The sequence below is a fragment of the Salvelinus sp. IW2-2015 genome, unplaced genomic scaffold, assembly GCF_002910315.2.
Source record: "Salvelinus sp. IW2-2015 unplaced genomic scaffold, ASM291031v2 Un_scaffold3458, whole genome shotgun sequence".
In the NCBI taxonomy this organism is placed as follows: Eukaryota; Metazoa; Chordata; class Actinopteri; order Salmoniformes; family Salmonidae; genus Salvelinus; species Salvelinus sp. IW2-2015.
In genome coordinates this window covers 10,264-30,582 of record NW_019944738.1, presented here as the reverse complement: position 1 = coordinate 30,582, position 20,319 = coordinate 10,264, and the positions used below count along the sequence as shown (strand labels likewise).

General features: G+C 47.1%; 1 pseudogene; it reads left to right on the top strand.

Moving 5' to 3' along the window:
* The window catches only part of LOC112075904 (ATP-dependent 6-phosphofructokinase, liver type-like), a 41,545-nt pseudogene that overhangs the window by 14,931 nt on the left and 6,295 nt on the right, over positions 1-20,319 (top strand).

Sequence of the window (20,319 nt, the reverse complement as noted above, 5' to 3'; positions counted from 1 at the left end):
CCTTTGAGGACTGAGGGGAGGTGTGGCCCGATTGGAACCGAGCCAGCCATAGATTCCATCGTGGCTGAGGAAGGCGCCGGAGTCTCAGACACCATACGGTCTGAAGATCTGAACCCGAAGGAGAATCCCCCTGGGTTMGAAATAGGGTAGAGGACAAATGCGRGGCAACCTCRGAGGGTTGGCGAAACTGTTTGATGTCTGGATTCCCAAAGCCAATCACAATCAGTTCCACATTGACCGCTGCCTCCGGCAGGTGACGTTGTTCCATTGCTGGATAGAAATCTGTGGCATCCAGCAGGTCCTCTAGAAGCGTCAGTCCATTTTCCACAGGCGGGGGAGACTTCCCCGGTGAGAGGTCTCTGTGAAGCACTGGCCAGTCGGTCAAAAGAGTGGTGACAGGGCAGTGGAACTCTCAGCATATCAGAACAACGTTCAGTCTGAGGTGTAGAGAAGGAGAAGGTAGGTGGCCATGGTCCCCAGCAAGTTGTGGAACGCTGCGATTTGCTTTCTTYGGGTCGAAAGCTCAGTCTGATCGACAGTCCTCCGCAAGTAGGTCGTTGTTGCATTGAAAATCCGGTTGGTCCACAGTGTCCCGGAAAATAGCATAGGAAACACAACGCAGGATGCATTCCCCTTCCATGAGAAGAGGCAGTCCCAAATCGAGAAAATTCAAGCAGCTATCTTATTTTTATTTAACCAGGTAGGCCAGTTGAGAACAAGTTCTCATTTACAACTGCGTCCTGGCCAAGATGAAGCAAAGCAGCGCGACAKAAAAACATCTTCGTTAGCTTGATGGCTACCAGCTCTTTGAAAGTGGCAGCTCTAGCCTTTAGCTCAGTGCGGACTTTGCCTGTAATCCATGGCTTCTGGCTGGGATATGTAAGTACGGTCACTGTGGGCATGACGTCATCGATGCACTTCTTAATGAAGCCGGTGACTGATGTGGTAAACTGCTCAATGATATCGAATGAATCCTGGAACATATTCCAGTCTTTGCTAGCGAAGCAGCCCTGTAGCTTAGCATCCACTTCATCGGAACACCTCTGTATTGAGCACGTCACTAATACTTCCTGTTTTGAGTTTTTGCTTGTAAGCAGGAATCATGAGGCTAGAGTAATGGTCAGATTTGCCAAGTAGAGGGTGAGGGAGAGCTTTGTATGCGTCTCTGTGTGTGGACTAAAGGTGATGTAGAGTAGTTTTTTGCCTCTAGTTGCACAGGTGACATGAAAATCACCAGCCACTATGGGTGCCGCCACAGGATGTGCATTTTCTTGTTTGCGTGCTATGAATATGGAACCAAATACTACACTTTTTACTGCTTTAATACACATATTACTTTTGGTTCCCTAAAATGGGGAGGACTATGTACAAAAAGTYCTTTAATTTCTAAACYSTTCACCTGACATGGATGAAAATATCCTCAAATTAAAGCTGACAGTTTGCACTTTAACCTTCATTTCACATCCAAAGTGCTGGAGTACAGAGCCAAAACAACAACAAAAATGTTCACTGTCCCTTTACTGTTGGAGCTCACTGTCCCTTTACTGTTGGAGCTCACTGTCTTTTCTCTGTTCTCTCCCTGCCTGTCTAGTTCTGCTTGTCAGATGGTAAGTTCTTTCTGCGCGTGGTGCTGTAGCCTGTAGCAATCAGTTTCTCATCAGTAGATAAATAGCATCTTATGTTATCGTGCATTTTTATACTCTTATCAATGTTTTAAAGCAGTCGAATTCKGTGTTTTGTGTGTGTGTGTTTGTATTGTTGAATGTTATACAACGGGTGGTTCTGATCCTGAATGCTGATTGCTGATTGGTTAAAATTGCATTCCAGTCGGCTATTCCACAAGTTACCACCGGGTAAATCTATGATGTTGAAATGCCTATTTACTCTGTTCCATCTGACTGCGCAATCCACTGTCTCATCTACCCTGCCGAACAAATTATACAACTTGAAACAGATCTCCACTATAAAAAGCGTCTTGACATTATCTCACATTTCTTTTAGCCTAATATTTAGTTTTCAAAAGCGGAGATTTGTATAAACCTTGCTGTCTGTCACTCGAACGTATCCCACTTCTGACACATGTTTAAATGGGCTCCTGAGTGACACAGTGGTCTAAGGCACTGTATCTCAGTGCTAGAGGTGTCACTACAGACCCTGGTTCGATTCCAGGCTGTATCACAACCGGACGTGATTGGGAGTCCCACAGGGCAGCGCACAATTGGCCCAGCGTCGTCCAGGTTTGGCCAGGGTAGGTCATTGTAAATAAGAATTTGTTCTTAACTGACTTGCCTAGTTAAATAAATGTTAAATAAATGTTAAATAAAAAAATTGAAGATTTCCAACATTGTTTCAAATTTTATCTCCAAATGTCTGTCGGGATGAGACAGACAGGCAGTGTTTCCCAGCCAGTCGAAATCATGAATCGGCTGTCATCATTTTTATGCATACAGTTAATTCGGAAAGTATTCAGACCCCTTCCCTTTTTCCACATTTTGTTACGTTACAGCCTTATTCTAAAATGGATTCAATAAATGTTCCTCATCAATCTGGAAACAATACCCCATAATGACAAAGCGAGCACAGTTTTTTTTTTGTAATTTATAAAAATGTTTAAAAAAAGATACCTTATTTACATAAGTATTCAGACCCTTTGTTATGAGACTCAAAATTGAGCTCAGGTGCATCCTGTTTCCATTGATCATCCTTGAGATGTTTCTACATCTTGATTAGAGTCCACCTGTGGTAAATTCAATTGATTGGACGATTTGGAAAGGGACCTGTCTATATAAGGTCCCACAGTTGACAGTGTGTGTCAGAGCAAAAACCAAGCCATGAGGTCGAAGGAATTGTCCGTAGAGCTCTGAGACAGGATTGTTTCGAGGCACAGATCTGGGAAAGGGTACCCAAAAATGTCAGCCGCATTGAAGGTACCAAAACATTTCTGCAGCATTGAAGGTCCCCAAGAACACAGTGGCCTCCATTCTTTAAAGAACCTCTCTGCCAGACCACTGACTCAAACCCATCCAGCTCAACATCACAGTAGAAGCCTCATTCAACGTTCTACAGACTGTTGACATCTAGTGGAAGCCGTAGGAAGTGCAAACAGATCCATATCCCACTGTGTATTCAATAGGGGCTGGGTTGAAAATCGACCAACCTCASAATTCCCACTTCCTGTTTGGATTTTTTCTCAGGTTTTTGRCTGCCATATGAGTTCTGTTATACTCACAGACGTCATTCAAACAGTTTTGGATATTTCAGAGTGTTTTCTATCCAATACTAATAATAATATGCATATATTAGCAACTGGGACTGAGGAGCAGGCRGTTAACTCTGGGCACCTTTCATCCAAGCTACTCAATACTGCRCCTGCAGCCATAAGAAGTTAACTAGGCAAGCCAAACCCGGATGACACTAGGCCAGTTGTGCGCCGCCCTATGGGACTCCCAATCACGGCCAGATATGATACAGCCTGGATCCGAACCAGGGACTGTAGTGACGTCTCTTGGACTGAGAATGCAGTGCCTTAGACTGCTGCGCCACTCAGGAGCCCTAATTCTTCAATTCCCCAATCCCATTTTAAAATGGAAGAAGTTTAGAACCACCAAGACTCTTCCTACAGCTGGCAGCCCAGCCAAACTGAACAATCAGGAGATAAGGGCCTTGGTCAGGGAGGTGACCAAGAACCCAATGGTCACTCTGAAAGAGCTCCTGAGTTCCTATGTGGAGATGGGAGAACCTTCCAGAAGGACAACCATCTCTGCAGCATTCCACCAATCAGGCCTTTATGGTAGGGTGGCCAGACAGAAGCCACTCCTCAGTAAAAGGCACATGACAACCCGCTTGGAGTTTGCCAAAAGGCACCTAAAAGACTCTGACCATGAGAAACAAGATTCTCTGCTCTGATGTAACCTTGATTGAAGTCTTTGGCCTGAATGCCAAGGGTCACATCTGGAGGAAACATGGCACCATCCCTACGGTGAAGCATTGTGGTGGCAGCATCATGGTTTTCAGGGACTGGGAGACTAGTCAGGATCGAGGCAAAGATGAATGGAGCAAAGTACAGAGAGATCTTGATGAAAACCTGCTCCAGAAATCTCAGGACCTCAGACTGGGGCGAAGGTTCACCTTCCAACACGACAACGACCCTAAGCACACAGCCAAGACAACGCAGGAGTAGCTTCAGGACAAGTCTCTGAATGTCCTTGAGTGGCCCAGCCAGAGTCCGGACTTGAACCTGATTGAACATCTCTGGAGAGACTTGAAAATAGCTGTGCAGCAACGCTCCCCATCCAACCTGACAGAGCTTGAGAGGATCTGCAGAGAAGAATGGGAGAAACTACCCAAATACAGGTGTGCCAAGCTTGTAGCATCATACCCAAGAAGACTTGAGGCTGTAATCACTGTGAAAGGTGCTTCAACAAAGTACTGAGTAAAGAGTCTGAATACTAATGTAAATGTTATATTTTAGGATTTTTTTTGTTTCTAAATTTGCAAAAATGTCTACCAACCTGTTTTTGCTTTGTCATTATGGGCTATTGTGATGTCATTATGGGCTATTGTGATGTCATTATGGGGTATTGTGATGTCGTCATGGGCTATTGTGATGTCATTATGGGCTATTGTGATGTCATTATGGGGTATTGTGTGTAGATTTGAGTGGGGGAAAACAATTTAATCCATTTAGATGGGCTCCCGAGTAGCACAGCGGTCTAAGGCACTACAGTCACCCTGGTTCGAATCCAGGCTGAATCACATCCAGCCGTGATTGGGAGTCCCATAGGGCTGGGCTCAATTGACCCAGCATCGCCCCGGTTTGGCCGGTGTAGGCCATCATTGTAAATAAGAATTTGTTAACTGACTTGCCTCGTTAAAAGTTTTTTTTTTAAATCTTTTTTTGTTGTTATTAAGAATAAGGCTGTAACGTAACAAATTGTGGAAAAAGTCAAGAGGTCTGAATACTTTCCGAATGCACTTTATATACAAAGAAATGTAAATTGAAAAAAGGTCAAACAAAACGAAGTGCAGCTGGTTTTCAGTTTTTCCAGCTTCTGTTTGAAGTGACTGTGTTGGCTGTGCTGTTGGCTGTGCTGTTGGCTGTGCTGCTGGCTGTGCTGCTGGCTGTGCTGCTGGCTGTGCTGCTGGCTGTGCTGCTGGCTGTGTTGCTGGCTGTGTTGTTGGCTGTGCTGCTGGCTGTGCTGCTGGCTGTGTTGTTGGCTGTGCTGCTGGCTGACCGACCGGGTCGCGTCTCTGGCAACCGAACCGATAGAACGAACGACCAGCCGCCTTGGGTAGTAACCCTAGATTTGAGTCGGAACTATATCTTGTGGACGGATGAAATAGTATGAATAAATTAATCAAAATAACTTTTGTAATGAATAATGTAAATTATTTTAATATGTTGGTAACCCGTTGTATAAATGTGATAATGCCCCACACCCGTGCCAATATATCCTCCAAACATCGTCTTCTCGGGCATTATCAGGTAACTGTTTGTTCTCAGAGTTGTCCTGTGTGAAGACAGGCTGAATGTCCCTCACTGGCCAAACAATGTTGTGTTGTATAATAGCCTGTACATGTTATGTGTGGGTGCTTTCCATTGCCATGGCGCTATCCATTGCCATCCTATTGACTATGGCCTTCCATTGCCATGGCGCCTAATCCAATTGCTATGCGCTTTCCATTGCCATGGCGCTATTCCAGTTCCATTGCCATGCGCTTTCCATTGCCATGCGCTTTCCATTGCAAATTCATGGCGCTATCCATTCCATGGCGCTTTCCATTGCCATGGCGCTTTCCATTGCCATTCGGCTTTCCATTGCCATGGCGCGTCCATCTGGCTTTCCATTCCATGGCGCTTCCATGCCATTGGCGCTTTCCATTGCCATGGCGCGATCCATTGCCATGCCTTCCATGCATGCGCTTTCCATGCCATGCGCTTATCCATGCCATGCGCTATCCATTGCCATGCGCTTTCCATGCCATGGCGCTTTCCAATTGCCATGGCGCTATCCATTGCCATGGCGCTATCCATTGCCATGGCGCTTCCATTCCAGCGCTTCCATTTCCATGGCGCTTTCCATGCCATGGCGCTACTATCCCATTGCCATAGGCGCTATCCATTGCCATGGCGCTATCCATGCTTGCGCTCTTCATTGCCATGCGCTTCCATCCTGACCCATGGCGCTTTCCATGCCATGCGCCTATCCATTGCCATGGGCCCTGCCATTGCCATGCGCATCCTTGCCATGGCGCTATCCATTGCCATCGCCTCATCCATTGCCAATGTCGCTTCCATTGCCATGGCGCTATCCATTGCCATGGCGCTACCATTGCCATGCCTATCCATTGCCAATGGCGCTCCATGCCATGCGCCTTTCCATTGCCCATGGCGCTATCCGATCCATTTCGCTATCCATTGCCATGCGCCTTCCATTGCCATGGCGCTATCCATGCCATGCGCTAATGCTTCCATCCATGGCGCTATCCATTGCCATGGCGCTATCATTGCCATGGCGCTATCCATTGCCATGGCGCTTCCATTCCATGGCGCTATCCATTGCCTGGCGCTTCCATTGCCATTCCGCTATCCATGTCCATGGCGCTATCCATTTGCCATGGCGCCTTATTCCATTGCCATGGCGCTATCCATTGCCATGGCGCTATCCATTCCATGCGCTTTCCATTGCCATGGCCGCTATCCCCATTGCCATGGCGTCTATCCATTGCCATGGCGCTATCCATTCTCCATGGCGCTATCCATTCCATGGCGCTATCCATTGCCATGGCGCTATCCATTGCCATGGCGCTTTCCATTGCCATGGCGCTTATCCATGCCATGGCGCTATCCATTGCCCATGCCACCATTCTCGCCATCGGCGCTTTCCCATTCCATGCGCTAGCTCCTACTTTGCACGACTCTGTCTATCCCCCACCAATACTGCCATCGCATCCCATGCCATCGGCGTTCCATTTATGCCACAGAGGTATCGCATTCATGCGCTATTTGCCATGCCTATCCCATCCATAGCTGCCTATCCATCCATTAGCCTATTCCATTGCCAGGGCGCTATCCATGGCCATCGGCCCTATCCATTCCATCCGTCCTTACTCCATTGCCATGGCGCTATCCATTGCCATGGCGCTATCCATTGCCATGGCGCTATCCATTGCCATGGCGCTATCCATTGCCATGGCGCTATCCATTGCCATGGCGCTTCCCATTGCTATGCAGTTGTTAACTATTAGTCTGGAATGCTGTTTTTCATTTAAAAGCGCTGCATGGTCAATCCAACCTCTGCATTGGTTGTGCAGCTTTTACGATGATATGGCATCTGCAGAAGTGTTGCAGACCAGAGATGTTGTCAAGGAAGTGAGTTTCTGTTTATACAGGATCTTCCTCCCCCACCTACGGTCAACAAATCATGTCAATGCGGAGCGATGCAGAGTTCCGCATTGTTACAGAATTAGGTAGGCGCACGCCGATGCGGTGCGGGGCTCGATTTGGCCTCTGCATGCCTCCGGAGGCTCCGTAATTGCGTCACACCCTCCGACCACATTTTCCGATTTAAGCATGAATTGTTTTTAAGAAATGCAACCTGTACAATTTAGCTAGCAAGGCAAAAACCAGCAACAACGCATCAATTGGCTTTTAGTGTGAAACTGTGATATTAACTATTGCTACCTCAGCCCTGCTAAATATATTTGCTTTGAATGAAAATGTGCTGTTTCTGTGTGCCATAGGTTGACTGCATCCCKTTCTTCTTTGCTGTAGTGTAATCTATAGTATAACATTCCATCTCCTCAATGGTGGTGGAGAGCGAGAGACTACTTCAGTTCACACAGGAGACCAGATAATACAGGAGAATTACACCAGATAGGACAGACTGACCCTAGCTCCCCGGCGCATAGACTATTGCAGCAGAGATACTGGAGACTGACTGGTGTCTGTGGTCTTCTTCTGTCTCTCCCTCAGGGTGGCACGGTGATCGGCAGTGCTCGCTGTAAGGTGTTCACCACGAGGAACGGTCGCCTGGCAGCAGCCTTTAACCTGGTGAAGAGAGGCATCACCAATCTGTGTGTGTGTGGAGGAGACGGCAGCCTCACCGGAGCTAACATCTTCAGGAGCGAGTGGAGTGGACTGCTGGCTGAATTGGTTCAGAAAGGTAGCGCACACACTCACACACACACTCACACACACAGACACTCACTCACTCACACACAGACACACACTCACACACACACACACACACTCACTCACACACAGACACTCACTCACACACAGACACACACTCTCTCTTAATAAAATATTTATTCTGTAATGAACACATGATGCTTTATAGATCCTTGGCTTTTCCGAGTCATTTCACCATATTTTGGGTTAAGATATGGCATCCAGTATTTTTACACTCCCTGCAGTGTGTTAGCTTGTGTGTGTGTGTGTGTGTGTGTGCCCTGCAGGCCGGATCACCGACACCCTAGCGAAACAGCATGATCACCTGAACATCGTAGGGTTGGTTGGATCTATAGACAACGACTTCTGTGGGACAGACATGACCATAGGCGCTGACTCCGCTCTGCATCGCATCATGGAGATAGTGGACGCCATCACTACCACCGCACAGAGGTACAATACACAGTCCGTTTACATGTTAGTCACTTAACAGACGCTCTTATCCAGAGAGACTTTACGACAACACAGGTCTAGGACTGTGTGACAACACAGGTCTGGGACTGTGTGACAACACAGGTCTGGGACTGTGTGACAACACAGGTCTGGGACTGTGTGACAACACAGGTCTGGGACTGTGTGACAACACAGGTCTGGGACTGTCCGACAACACAGGTCTGGGACTGTGCATCCTATAAACAAGGTTCATACCGACATTGACAAGTTAAATTCAAGGACTTTCAGGGACTTTTTCAAGCACTTCATTGTAATTTTCCTCAATGTTGTATAAGGTATAATACTACTACTACTACTACTACTACTACTAATAATAATAATAAGGTATATAATTGTACATACAGGGCCTAATATAGAACCCCGCCCCCCAAAATAAAAACATGCAAAAAGTGTCCAATAGAAGCAGCCACTTCATGAATAATTGTGTTTTTAGGCCTTTCCAATGCATGGATATTCAAATTATTATTTAATTCTAAAATATGTGACAACTAAATACATTTTTCTGTGGCCTATGTGGCTAATGCAGGCACACTTAATACAGCCGTGAATAGTGACAGCATTAAAACCTCTTAGGGATCCCTAGTGATCCCTTCCCGCTCGAATCCCGTTAACGCGCTTGATTTGACAACAGCCAGTGAAATTGCAGCGCGCCAAATTCAAAAACAGAAATACTCKTAATACAAATTCATAAAACATACACGTGTTATACATTAAAATAAAGCTMAACTTCTTGTTAATCCAGCCACTGTGTCAGATTTCAAAAAGGCTTTACGGCGAAAGCAAACCTGAGGACAGCGCCCTGCATACAATCACATGAAAATCAGATTTCAACCAGGCAGGTGCGCAACAAAAATCAGAAATAGCGATATAATTAATGCCTTACCTTTTGAAGATCTTCTTCTGTTGGCACTCCAAAATGTCCCAGTTACATTACAGATGGTCCTTTTGTTGGATAAATTCCTTCTTTATATCCCAAAAATMTTCATTTATTTGGCGCGTTTGATTCAGAAATGCACCGGTTTCAACTCGCCCAACATGACTACAAAGTATCTAATAAGTTACCTGTAAACTTGGTCTAAACATTTCAAATGTACAACTGTGTGCAGTGCATTAGGAAAGTATTCAGACCCCTTGACTTTTTCCACATTTTGTTACATTACAGCCTTATTCTAAAATAGATACAATTTACAATTATTCCTCATCAACCTACACACAATACCCCATAATGACAAAGCMAAAACAGGTTTTTAGAAATGTTAGCAAATTTATAAAACATTTAAAACAAATACCTTATTTACAAAAGTATTCAGATCCTTTGCTATGAGACATCCTTGATGTTTCTACAACGTGATTTTTCCACCTGTGGTATATTCAATTGATTGGACATGATTTGGACAGGCTCACACCTGTCTATATAAGGTCCCACAGTTGACAGTGCACATCAGAGCAAAAACCAAGCTATGAGGTCGAAGGAATTGTCCGTAGAGCTCCGAGACAAGATTGTATCGAGGCACAGATCTGGGGAAGCGTACCAAAACATTTCTGAGGCATTGATAGTAAAGTGACGAGACAATCATGATAGATTTAATAAACAGATTAGCAGCAGCGTGTGTGAGAAGTGTAAGTTAAATTCAGTGACAACATTAATGTGGTTTGTACTAAATTGCTTTTTCAATCAGTTCTGAGTGAAGCGTTTATTTTCCAGCCACCAGCGTGCGTTTGTCCTGGAGGTGATGGGACGGCATTGTGGGTAAGTTCCACACGTTCATTTAGGGTCATTGTTATGACTATATCCTCTGTAGGCTCTCTAGAACAGGCCATTACATTAACGTTCTCTCTCAACAGGTATCTAGCGTTGGTGTCCGCTCTGGCCTCCGGAGCAGACTGGCTCTTCATCCCAGAGGCTCCACCATTAGAGGGCTGGGAGGACCTCATGTGTGCCCGCCTGGAGCATGTGAGACCGGGCTGGGACTAGTTCTATATTCTGTTCTATCCTGTTCTATTTTGTTCTATCCTGTTCTATTTTATTCTATACTGTTCTATTCTGTTCTATTTTATTCTATACTGTTCTATCCTGTTCTGTTCAATTTTATTCTATACTGTTCTATCCTGTTCTATTTTATACTGTTCATCCTGTTCTGTTCTATTTATTTTATTCTATACTGTTCTATCCTGTCTGTTCTATCCTGTTCTGTTCTATTTTATTCTATACTGTTCTATCCTGTTCTGTACTGTTCTATCCTGTTCTGTTCTATTTTATACTGTTCTATCCTGTTCTGTTCTATTTTTATTCTATACTGTTCTGTTCTATTTTATTCTATTTTATCTATTTTATTCTATACTGTTCTATCCTGTTCTGTTCTATTTTATTCTATACTGTTCTATCCTGTTCTGTTCTATTTTATTCTATTCTACGCAGAACAAAAATTTAATGCAACAATTTCTAAGATTTTACTGAGTTACAGTTCATATCAGGAAATCGGTCAATTGAAATAAATAAATTAAGCCCTAATCTATGGATTTCACATGACTGGGCAGGGGTGCAGCCATTGGTGGGCCTGGGAGGGCAAAGCCCACCCACTGGGAAACAGGCTCAGCCAATCAGAATTAGTTTTCTTTCCCCAAAAAAGGGCTATATTACAGACCGAAATACTCCTCTACAAAATGTCTTGGATTTTCTTTTTCAGATCATGAAACATGGACCAACACTTTTTACATCAATCAAATTTCAATCAAATGTATTATACAGCCTTTTAACATCATGTCTCAAAGTGCATTTCAGAATCCAGCCTAAAACAGCAGCAATGCAGATGTAGAAGCACGTGGCAAGGAAACACTCCCTGAAAGACAGCAACCTAGGGAAGAAACCTGGAGAGGAACAGGCTCTGAGGGTGGCCAGTCCTCTTCTGGCTGTGTCGGTAGAGATTATAAGAGTACATGGCTATTAAGGCCATATTTTTCTTCAAGATGTTGAAACGTTCATAGATGACCAGCAGCGTAAAATAATAATAATAATCACAGTGGTTGTAGAGGTGAAACAGGTCAGCACCTCAGGAGTAATGTCAGTTGGCTTTCATAGCTGAGCATTGAGTCGAGAGAGAGAGAGAGGGAACACAGTTAAGTTTACACAGGACACCAGATAAGACGCATAATTACACCAGATAGGACAGACTGACCCACCCCCCGGCACATAGACTATTGCAGCATAGATACTGGAGGCTGAGACAGGGGGGGGGTCGGGGACACTGTGCCCGTCTGATGACCAGGCAGGATATAACCCACCCACATTGCCAAAGCACAGCCCCCAACCACTAGATGATATCAACAGACCACCAATTTACACCCTGAGACAAGGCTGAGTCTAGCCCACAAAGATCTCCCCACCGCAGAGCCTGAGGGGACGCAATTCTGGACAGGAAGATCACGTCAGATGACTCAACCCACTCAAGTCGAGTATAGCACAAAAAACCCTGGCACGACGTGACGCACCCCTCCTAGGGCGGCATGGAAGAGCACCAGTAAGCCAGTGACTCGGCCCTGTAATAGGGTTAGAGCAGAGAATCCCAGTGGAGAGAGGGGACCGGCCAGGCAGAGACAGCAGACGGTTCATGCTCCAGTGCCTTCCGTTCACCTTCGCACCCTGGGCCAGACGACACTCAATCATATGACCTACTGAAGAGATGAGTTTCAGTAAAGACTTAAAGTTGAGACCAAGTCTGCATCTCTCACATGGGTAGGCAGACCATTCCATAAAAATGGAGCTCTATAGGAGAAAGCCCTGCCTCCAGCTGTTTGCTAGAAATCGAGGGACAATTAGGAGGCCTGTCGTCTTGTGACAGTAGCGTAAGTGTAGTATGTACAGCAGGACTAAATCGGAGAGACAGGTAGGAGCAAGCCCATGTAATGCTTTGTAGGTTAGCAGATAAACCTTGAAATCAGCCCCTAGCCTTAACAGGAAGCCAGTGTAGGGAGGCTCGACTGGAGTAATTATGATAAAATTCTTTTGGTTCTAGTCAGGATTCTAGCAGCCGTGTTTAGAACTAACTGAAGTTTATTTAGTGCTTTATCCGGGTAGCAGGAGAGTAGAGCATTGCAGTAGTCTAACCTAGAAGTAACAAAAGCATGGATTCAAGCTGTCCTTGAAACAGTCTTGATATGTTTGTCAAAAGAGAGATCAGGGTCCAGAGTAACGCCGAGGTCCTTCACAGTTTTATTTGAGACGACTGTACAACCATCAAGATTAATTATCAGATCCAACAGAATAACTTTTTGTTTCTTGGGATCTAGAACTTGCTTCTCTGTTTTGTCTGAGTTTAAAAGTAAAAGATTTGCCGCCATCCTCTTCCTTATGTGTGAAACACGGGCTTCCCGGGTAGGGAGTTTTGGGGCTTCACCACTTCATTGAAATGTACAGCTGTCTCGTCCGCATAGCAGTGACATAGTGTTTACGAATGACATCGCAAAGAGGTAGAATATATCGTGAAAACAATAGTGGTCCTAAAACAGAAACATGAGGAACACCTTAAACGTACCATTGATTTGTCAGAAGACAAACCATCCACAGAGACTAACTAATATCTTTCTGACTGCTGCCATCTAAACCAGGCCAGAACTTGTCCGTGTAGACCAATTAGGTTTTCCACTCTCTCCAAAAGAATGTGGTGATTGATGGTGTCAAAAGCAGCACTAAGGTCTAGGAGCACGAGGACAGATGTGCAGCGGTATAAGTTACTGCATCTCAGTGATTGAAGTGTCACTACAGACCCGGGTTCGATCCCAGGCTGTGTCACAGCCGGCTGCCACTGGGAGACCCACGAGGCAGCGCACAATTGGCCCAGCATCGTCTGGGTTAGGGGAGGGTTTGGCCCGTCGCGCTCCTAGCGACTCCTTGTGGCGGGCCGGGCGCATGCACGCTGACTTCCGTCGCCAGCTGTACGGCGTTTCCTCCGACACACTGGTGCGGCTGGCTTTCGCCTCTCTCTCTGTCTCTCTCGCTCTCTCGCTCTCTCTCTCGCTCGCTCTCGCTCTCATATGTTCTGTGCTCTGTTCTCTGTTCTATTCTATATTTTGTTCTGCTTTGCTCTGTTCTGTTATATTCTATTTTGTTATATTACATTCTGTTATTACATTCTGTTATATTACATTCTATATTCTGTTCTGTTATTATGTTGTATATTCTGTTCTATTACATTTTGTTCTATTACATTCTGTTGTATTATATTCTATATTCTGTTGTATTATATACTATGTTCTGTTCTATATTATGTTCTATATTCTGTTCTTTTCCATTCTGTTCTAAAGAGCCAAATACACTGAAAGACACTGGTGTAGTGTGTGTGCAGAGTGTCAGTAATACAGCAGTGTGTGTGTGTGCAGAGTGTCAGTAATACAGCAGTGTGATGTGTGGGCAGTGTCAGATAATAAGAGTGTGTGTGGTGCAGAGTTGTAGTAATAAGCAGTGTTGTGTGTGCAGTGGTCATATCAGCATTGTAGGTTGTGTGGTGTGACAGATACAGCAGTGTGATGTGGTGTGTGATGAAGTGTAGTATCATAAGAGTGGTGGTGTTGTGTTCAGGTGTTCAGTAATCAGCAGTGTGTGTGTGTGTGCGTGTGTATAATACAGCGTGTGATGTGTGTTGTTGTGTGTGTGTCAGAATACAGCAGTGTGTGTGTGTGTGTAGTGTGTTCAGTAATACAGACAGTGTGTGGTGTGTGGTGGTGTGTTAGTACAGCAGAGTTGTTGGTGTGTGATGTGTGTAGTAATACAGCAGTGATGTGTGTGTGTGTTGGTGGTGTGTTGTCAGTAAACAGCAGTGTGATGGTGTTGTGGTGTGGTGTGTGTGTGTGTGCAGTAATAAGCAGTGTGTGTGGTGGTGTGTTGTGTGTGTGTGGGTGCAGTAATAACAGCATGGATGTGTGTGGTGGGGGTTGGTTAGTAACGGTGTGATGTGTGTGTTTGGTTCAGTAATACAGCAGGGATGTGTTGTGAGATGTTTTTGTGTGCGAGACGTCGCAGCAAGGGTCCAGACTGACAACATGAGTAATCATCGCTGAAGGGAAGCTCAACAGAGCGGTAACCACTCTCAAGCTACGTCAAGGAGTAGTCTTAAGCACTCATTCTGCCGCTCTTCTTATAGAAACCCATGACTGCATCCATATCAGCACACAGTACTCCTTATACCTTTGTGGAGCGCATGACATGAACGTCCAAGTTGGACCCTGTTCCCTTTGTAGTCACTATAACAGAGAGCAGGATACAATCATGATTGAATAAACATCTTGTTCCCTTGTAAGTGCACTATAAAGAAGCAGGAGCTGGATCCCATGACTGTATAAACATCAACATCTGTGTCACAATGTCTCATGTTTATTCCCTGGTGACTGGCGACTGCTCCTCTCCTTATCTATTAATTCCCTGGCTGACATGGCTGCTGCTCCGTCCAGTTCTATCCCGCTGCTGACTGCTCCTGTCCTACTATTCCCTGGCTGACTGGCTGAACGCTGCCTCATATCTATCTCCTGGTCTGGCTGGCTGACGCTCCTCCCATATATCTATGCCGGACTCCATCGCTGACTCTACCTGCCATCTGTTCCGGTACGGCTGACGCCTCTTTCCATAATTCATTCCTGACTGCGACTGCCCTCTCCATATTATCCTGCTAACTGGCTGGACTGCACCTCTCTCCCAGATTATTTCTCGACTGACTGGCTGATGCTCTCTCTCCATGTCTTATTCTCTGCTGACTGCTGACTGCTCATCCATGTATTTCCCTGGCTGACTGCTCCTCTCTACCATGTCTATCTCTGGCGACTGGCCTGCTGCTCCCATCCATGTTCTTCTGACTGACTGGCTGACTGCTCATCTCTCCATGTCTATTCTCTGAACTGACTGCTCCCTTGCTATATCTCCATGCTATTCCTGATGACTGCTCCTCTCTCCATGGTTATTCCTGACATGACCGCTCTCTTCATGGTCTAATTCCATGACTGACTGCTCCTCTCCATTCCTCTTCCTGACGACTGTCCTCTCTCATATCTCCCTGTCTATCCCTGGCTGACTGCTCCTCTCTCCTGTCGATTCCTGGCTGCACGCTCCCGTCTTCATGTTTCTATTCCCGGCTGCGCTCTCTCCATATCTATTCTCGACGTGCTGCTCTTCCTTCACTCAATCCATGTTTAATCCTGCTGACTGCCCTCTCCCAGTCCTAGTTCCTGTGACTGCTCCTCTCTCATGTTATTCCGCTGACCTGACTGCTTCTCTCCATGTCTCTTCCTGACTGACTGCTCCTCTCGTTCCATGATTCTCTGACACTGCTCTCTCTCACATATCTTCTCTGACTGTCTGGCTGGCTGACTGCTCCTTCTCCAGCTATCTCGACTGTCCTTGTCTCAATGTCTGCTTTGTAGCTGTAGAGTAAAGAGGTTGGAGACAACCCGGGTCACGCCTAGGTCATGTACGCGAGGGGAAAGCTCCGTTCGACCGGGGTGCTTGGTGAGTTAGTTCTTACACTTTGTTATAACGCCCTGGACGCTGCTAACGTACTGAGCTTCCTACTGTAACTGGACGCCCTACTGTACTGGACCGTCGAGACGCCCCTATGTAATTGACTATGAGCGCCCTACTGATCTGGACGCCCCTACTGCGACCCGCTACTGTACTGGACGCCCTACTATGCTGCCGCCTGCTCTGACTGGCCCTACTGTACAGGACCGCCCTATGTAGCTGGACGCCTCGTACTGTGGACGCCCTACTGTACTTGACGCCCTACTGTATTGGACGCCCTACTGTAATGGAGCGCCCCTTACTGTAGGCGCCCTACGTAATGGACGCCCTACTGTACTGGACGCCTACTGTACGGACGCCCTACTTACCTGGAACGCCCCCTACGACGACGCCTACTGTAACTGGACGCCTACGTACTTGGACGCGCCTACGTCGTTGGCCCACTGTACGACCCCTATTGTATTGGACGCCCTATAGTATTGGACGCCCTACTGGTATTGGCACGCCCCTACTATTGGACGCCCGCTACTGTATGGACGCCCTATGTAACTGGACGCCCTTACTGTACTGGACCCTAATGACCCATAGATTGGACGCCCACTGAGCGGGCACGACCTACGTACTGGACGCCCCTACGTTACTGGACGCCCACTGTATTGTGACGCGACCTACTGGTACGGGACGCCCCTACTCGTTTGGACGCCCCCCCCCCCCCCCACTGTAACTGGAGCCCCTACTTACTGGAACGCCCCACTCGGACGCTACGTATGGATCACCCTACGTGGACGCCCTACGTAACGTAGCACTGGACGCCCTACTGTATTGGACGCCCTCACGTACGGGACGCCCCCTACTGTACTGGACGCCCCCTACGTACTGGACGCCCGTCACTTGCACGTGGACGCCCCTACTGTAACGGAACGCCCCTACTGAGCTGGGACGCCCCTACTGTACTGGAACGCCCCTACTGTCATGTGGACGCCTACTGTAACGGACCGCCTATTTGACCTACTGTATTGGACGCCCCTACTGTACGGGACGCCCCCTACTGTAATGACCTAGTGACGGAACCCCCTAAGCTGTACTGACGCCCCTACGGTCCTAATTGGCACGCCCTATGGTAACGGGACGCCGCCTACTTTACTGGACGTCCTATGACTGACGCCCTACTGCATTGACCTTCCTATTGCAGTGGGAGCACTGTATTGAGCGCCCTAGTCACGGGAACGCATACTGGCACTGGACGCCACTACTAACCTGGACGTAACGAGACGCCTAGTGGACCCCATGACTGGCCCAGAAGGCCTAGCTGTACGACGCCATACTGTACTGGGACGCCCCTTAATGTCACTGGGCCCTAGAACCTGTATATTGAACGCCCCTACGCTCGGACGCCCCTTCTGTATGGACGCCTCTCTGGAGACGCCCCTACTTGATTGGACGCTACCCACTGTACTGACGCCTACTTGTAGTGGACGCCCCACTGCAAACTGGATTGCCAACTGTATCTGGACGCCCTCTGTACACGGAGCCCTACTGTATTAGGCATACTGTTGAGCCCTACTTGGAACTCATGTACTGGACGCCCCTGCTGTTTGAGACGCCCTAGTGTACGGACGCACGCTACTGTACTGGACGCCCCCTACTGCACTGGAACCGCCCTACTGTATATGGACCTACGCTGACCGCCCATGTACTGACGCCCCTCTGTACTGACCCTCGGTGGACGCCCTACTGTACTGGGACGCCCTACTGTATGGACCCCCTTACTGACTGGACGCACCCTACTGTACGGACGCCCCTTACTGACGCTACTGACTGACGCCTACGTACGCGCCATACTGGGCCCTTCGCCACTGTAACTGGACCCCTACTGTACTGGACCCCACGTAGTGGACGCCCCTACTGTATTGGACGCTCCTACCTACTGTGGCGCCCCTCTGTGCTGGAGCCTACTGTGAAGCTACGTACTGCCCCCTAACTGTACTGGACGCCCCTATGTACTGACGCCCCTACTGTACTGGACCGCCCTACTGTACTGGACGACTACTGGTACTGGGACGCCCTACTGTACTGGAGCCCTCGTATGGCCGCGCTACGAGGCCGCCCTACTGTACGGACCGCCCCTACTCAGTAGTGGATTCCCCCTACTGTAACTGGATCGCCCCTAGGTAGTCGGACGCCCTACTGTACTGGAGCCCTCGTACTGACTAGTAGACACTTTTCTGAAATTAGATTGGATAGTTTTGTGCTGTTCCGTTAGATTTTGTAGCGGGACGGAGGTGGTTTAAGTTTGATTAGCGGGGTAGATTTAGACCGTTTTGATTGGGAGTGCGGGGTGTGTTATTAGTAGTTTTGATGAGACGGGGTGTTAGATTTTGATACGCGGGGTGTTAGATTTGGAGTATGCGGGGTGTTTAGATTTGGAGTAGCGGGTGTTTTAATTGATGTAGGCGGGTGTTTAGATTGGAGTAGCGGGGTGTTAGATTGTAGCGCGTTAGATTAGTTCGGTGTTTAGATTTGGATTTAGGGGGTTTAGTTAGTCGGGGTGTTTAGATTTGAGTAGCGGGGTTTTAGATTTTGGAGTAGCGGGGTGTTAGATTTGGAGTAGCGGGTGTTTAGATTTGGAGTGCGGGTGTTTAGATTGGAGTAGCGGGGTTCAGGATTGTATATTTTGAAGCTGCAGTTTGTCAGAGGGTGTCATAGTGAATGGAGGGTTCAGAATGTAAGAGTGGCGCTGTACCAGCTTGTGGACTGGCTGCYCCACTATGTCATTTAAAATACTATTTTATTTTGTATATTATTAGTTATTATTTCAGGCTCTAGATTGCAGGAAATGGCAGTTCTAGGTGTTAAAAAAAAATCTCTGAGTCCAAAGGCCTACGGACCTCCCCTGCGCCTCGTACTCGGCAGCACCACCTTGTTAAGTCCTGTCCTGTTGTAATTCCACAGAGCAGTAAGGTAGGAGTGGAGGCTGTAGTCGCTCTGTTAGAGGCCACTCCAGAGACCCCGGCCTGTGTCATCGGCCTGTCAGGAAACCAGGCTGTCCGCCTGCCTCTTATGGAGTGTGTACAGATGGTGAGGTAACTTCCTGTTTCAGAAGTGATGAACCACTGACAAATTCTCCTAACAATAAACAGTCGTGAATGTTTTTGGTCCATGTCTGTAAATCTAATCCCTTTCACAGTTCCTCTCTCAAACTCTGCAGCAGAGCAGTACAGTCTTACTGTTTGAGGGAGGGTAGTGAGAGGGATTGGCACAAATCGAATTCTGACCATCGTATGATTATATGATGTGTGTCTTGCCTGTAGACTAAAGAGGTTCAGAAGGCCATGAATGAAAAGAGGTTTGATGAAGCCATCCAACTGAGAGGAAGGTGAGAGATATCTCAAATATCTTATGAATATGATACACCATGTGACCAAAAGTATGTGGACACCTGCTTGTTGAACATCTCATTCCAAAATCAAGGGCATTAGTATGGAGTTGGTCCCTCCTTTGCTGCTATTACAGCCATAAGAGCATTGGTGAGGTCGGGCACTGTTGTTMGGCGGTTTGGCCTGGCTCATAGTCGGCGATCCAATTCATCCCAAAGGTGTTCGATGGGGTTGAGGTCAGGGCTCTGTGCAGGCCAGTCAAGTTCTTCCACACCGATCTCGACACCATTTCTGTATGGACCTCGCTTTGTGCACGGGGGCATTGTCATGCTGAAACAGGAAAGGGCCTTCCCCAAACTGTTGCCACAAAGTTGGAAGCATAGAATCGTCTAGAATGTCATTGTTTGCTGTAGCATTAAGATTTCCCTTCACTGGAACTAAGGAGCCTAGTCTGAAACATGAAAAACAGCCCAAGACCATTATTCCTCCTCCACCACACTTTACKGTTGGCACATTGAATTCGGGCAGGTAGCTTTCTCCTGGCATCTGCCAAATCCGGTTTTGTCCATCGGACACTTACAGTTGACCGGGGCAGCTCTAGCAGGTCAGAAATTTGACCAACTGACTTGTTGTAAAGGTGGCATCATATGATGGTGCCACGTTGAAAGTCACTGAGCTCTTCCGTAAGGCCATTCTACTGCCAATGTTTGTCTATGGAGATTGCATGGCTGTGTGCTCGGTTTTATCCACCT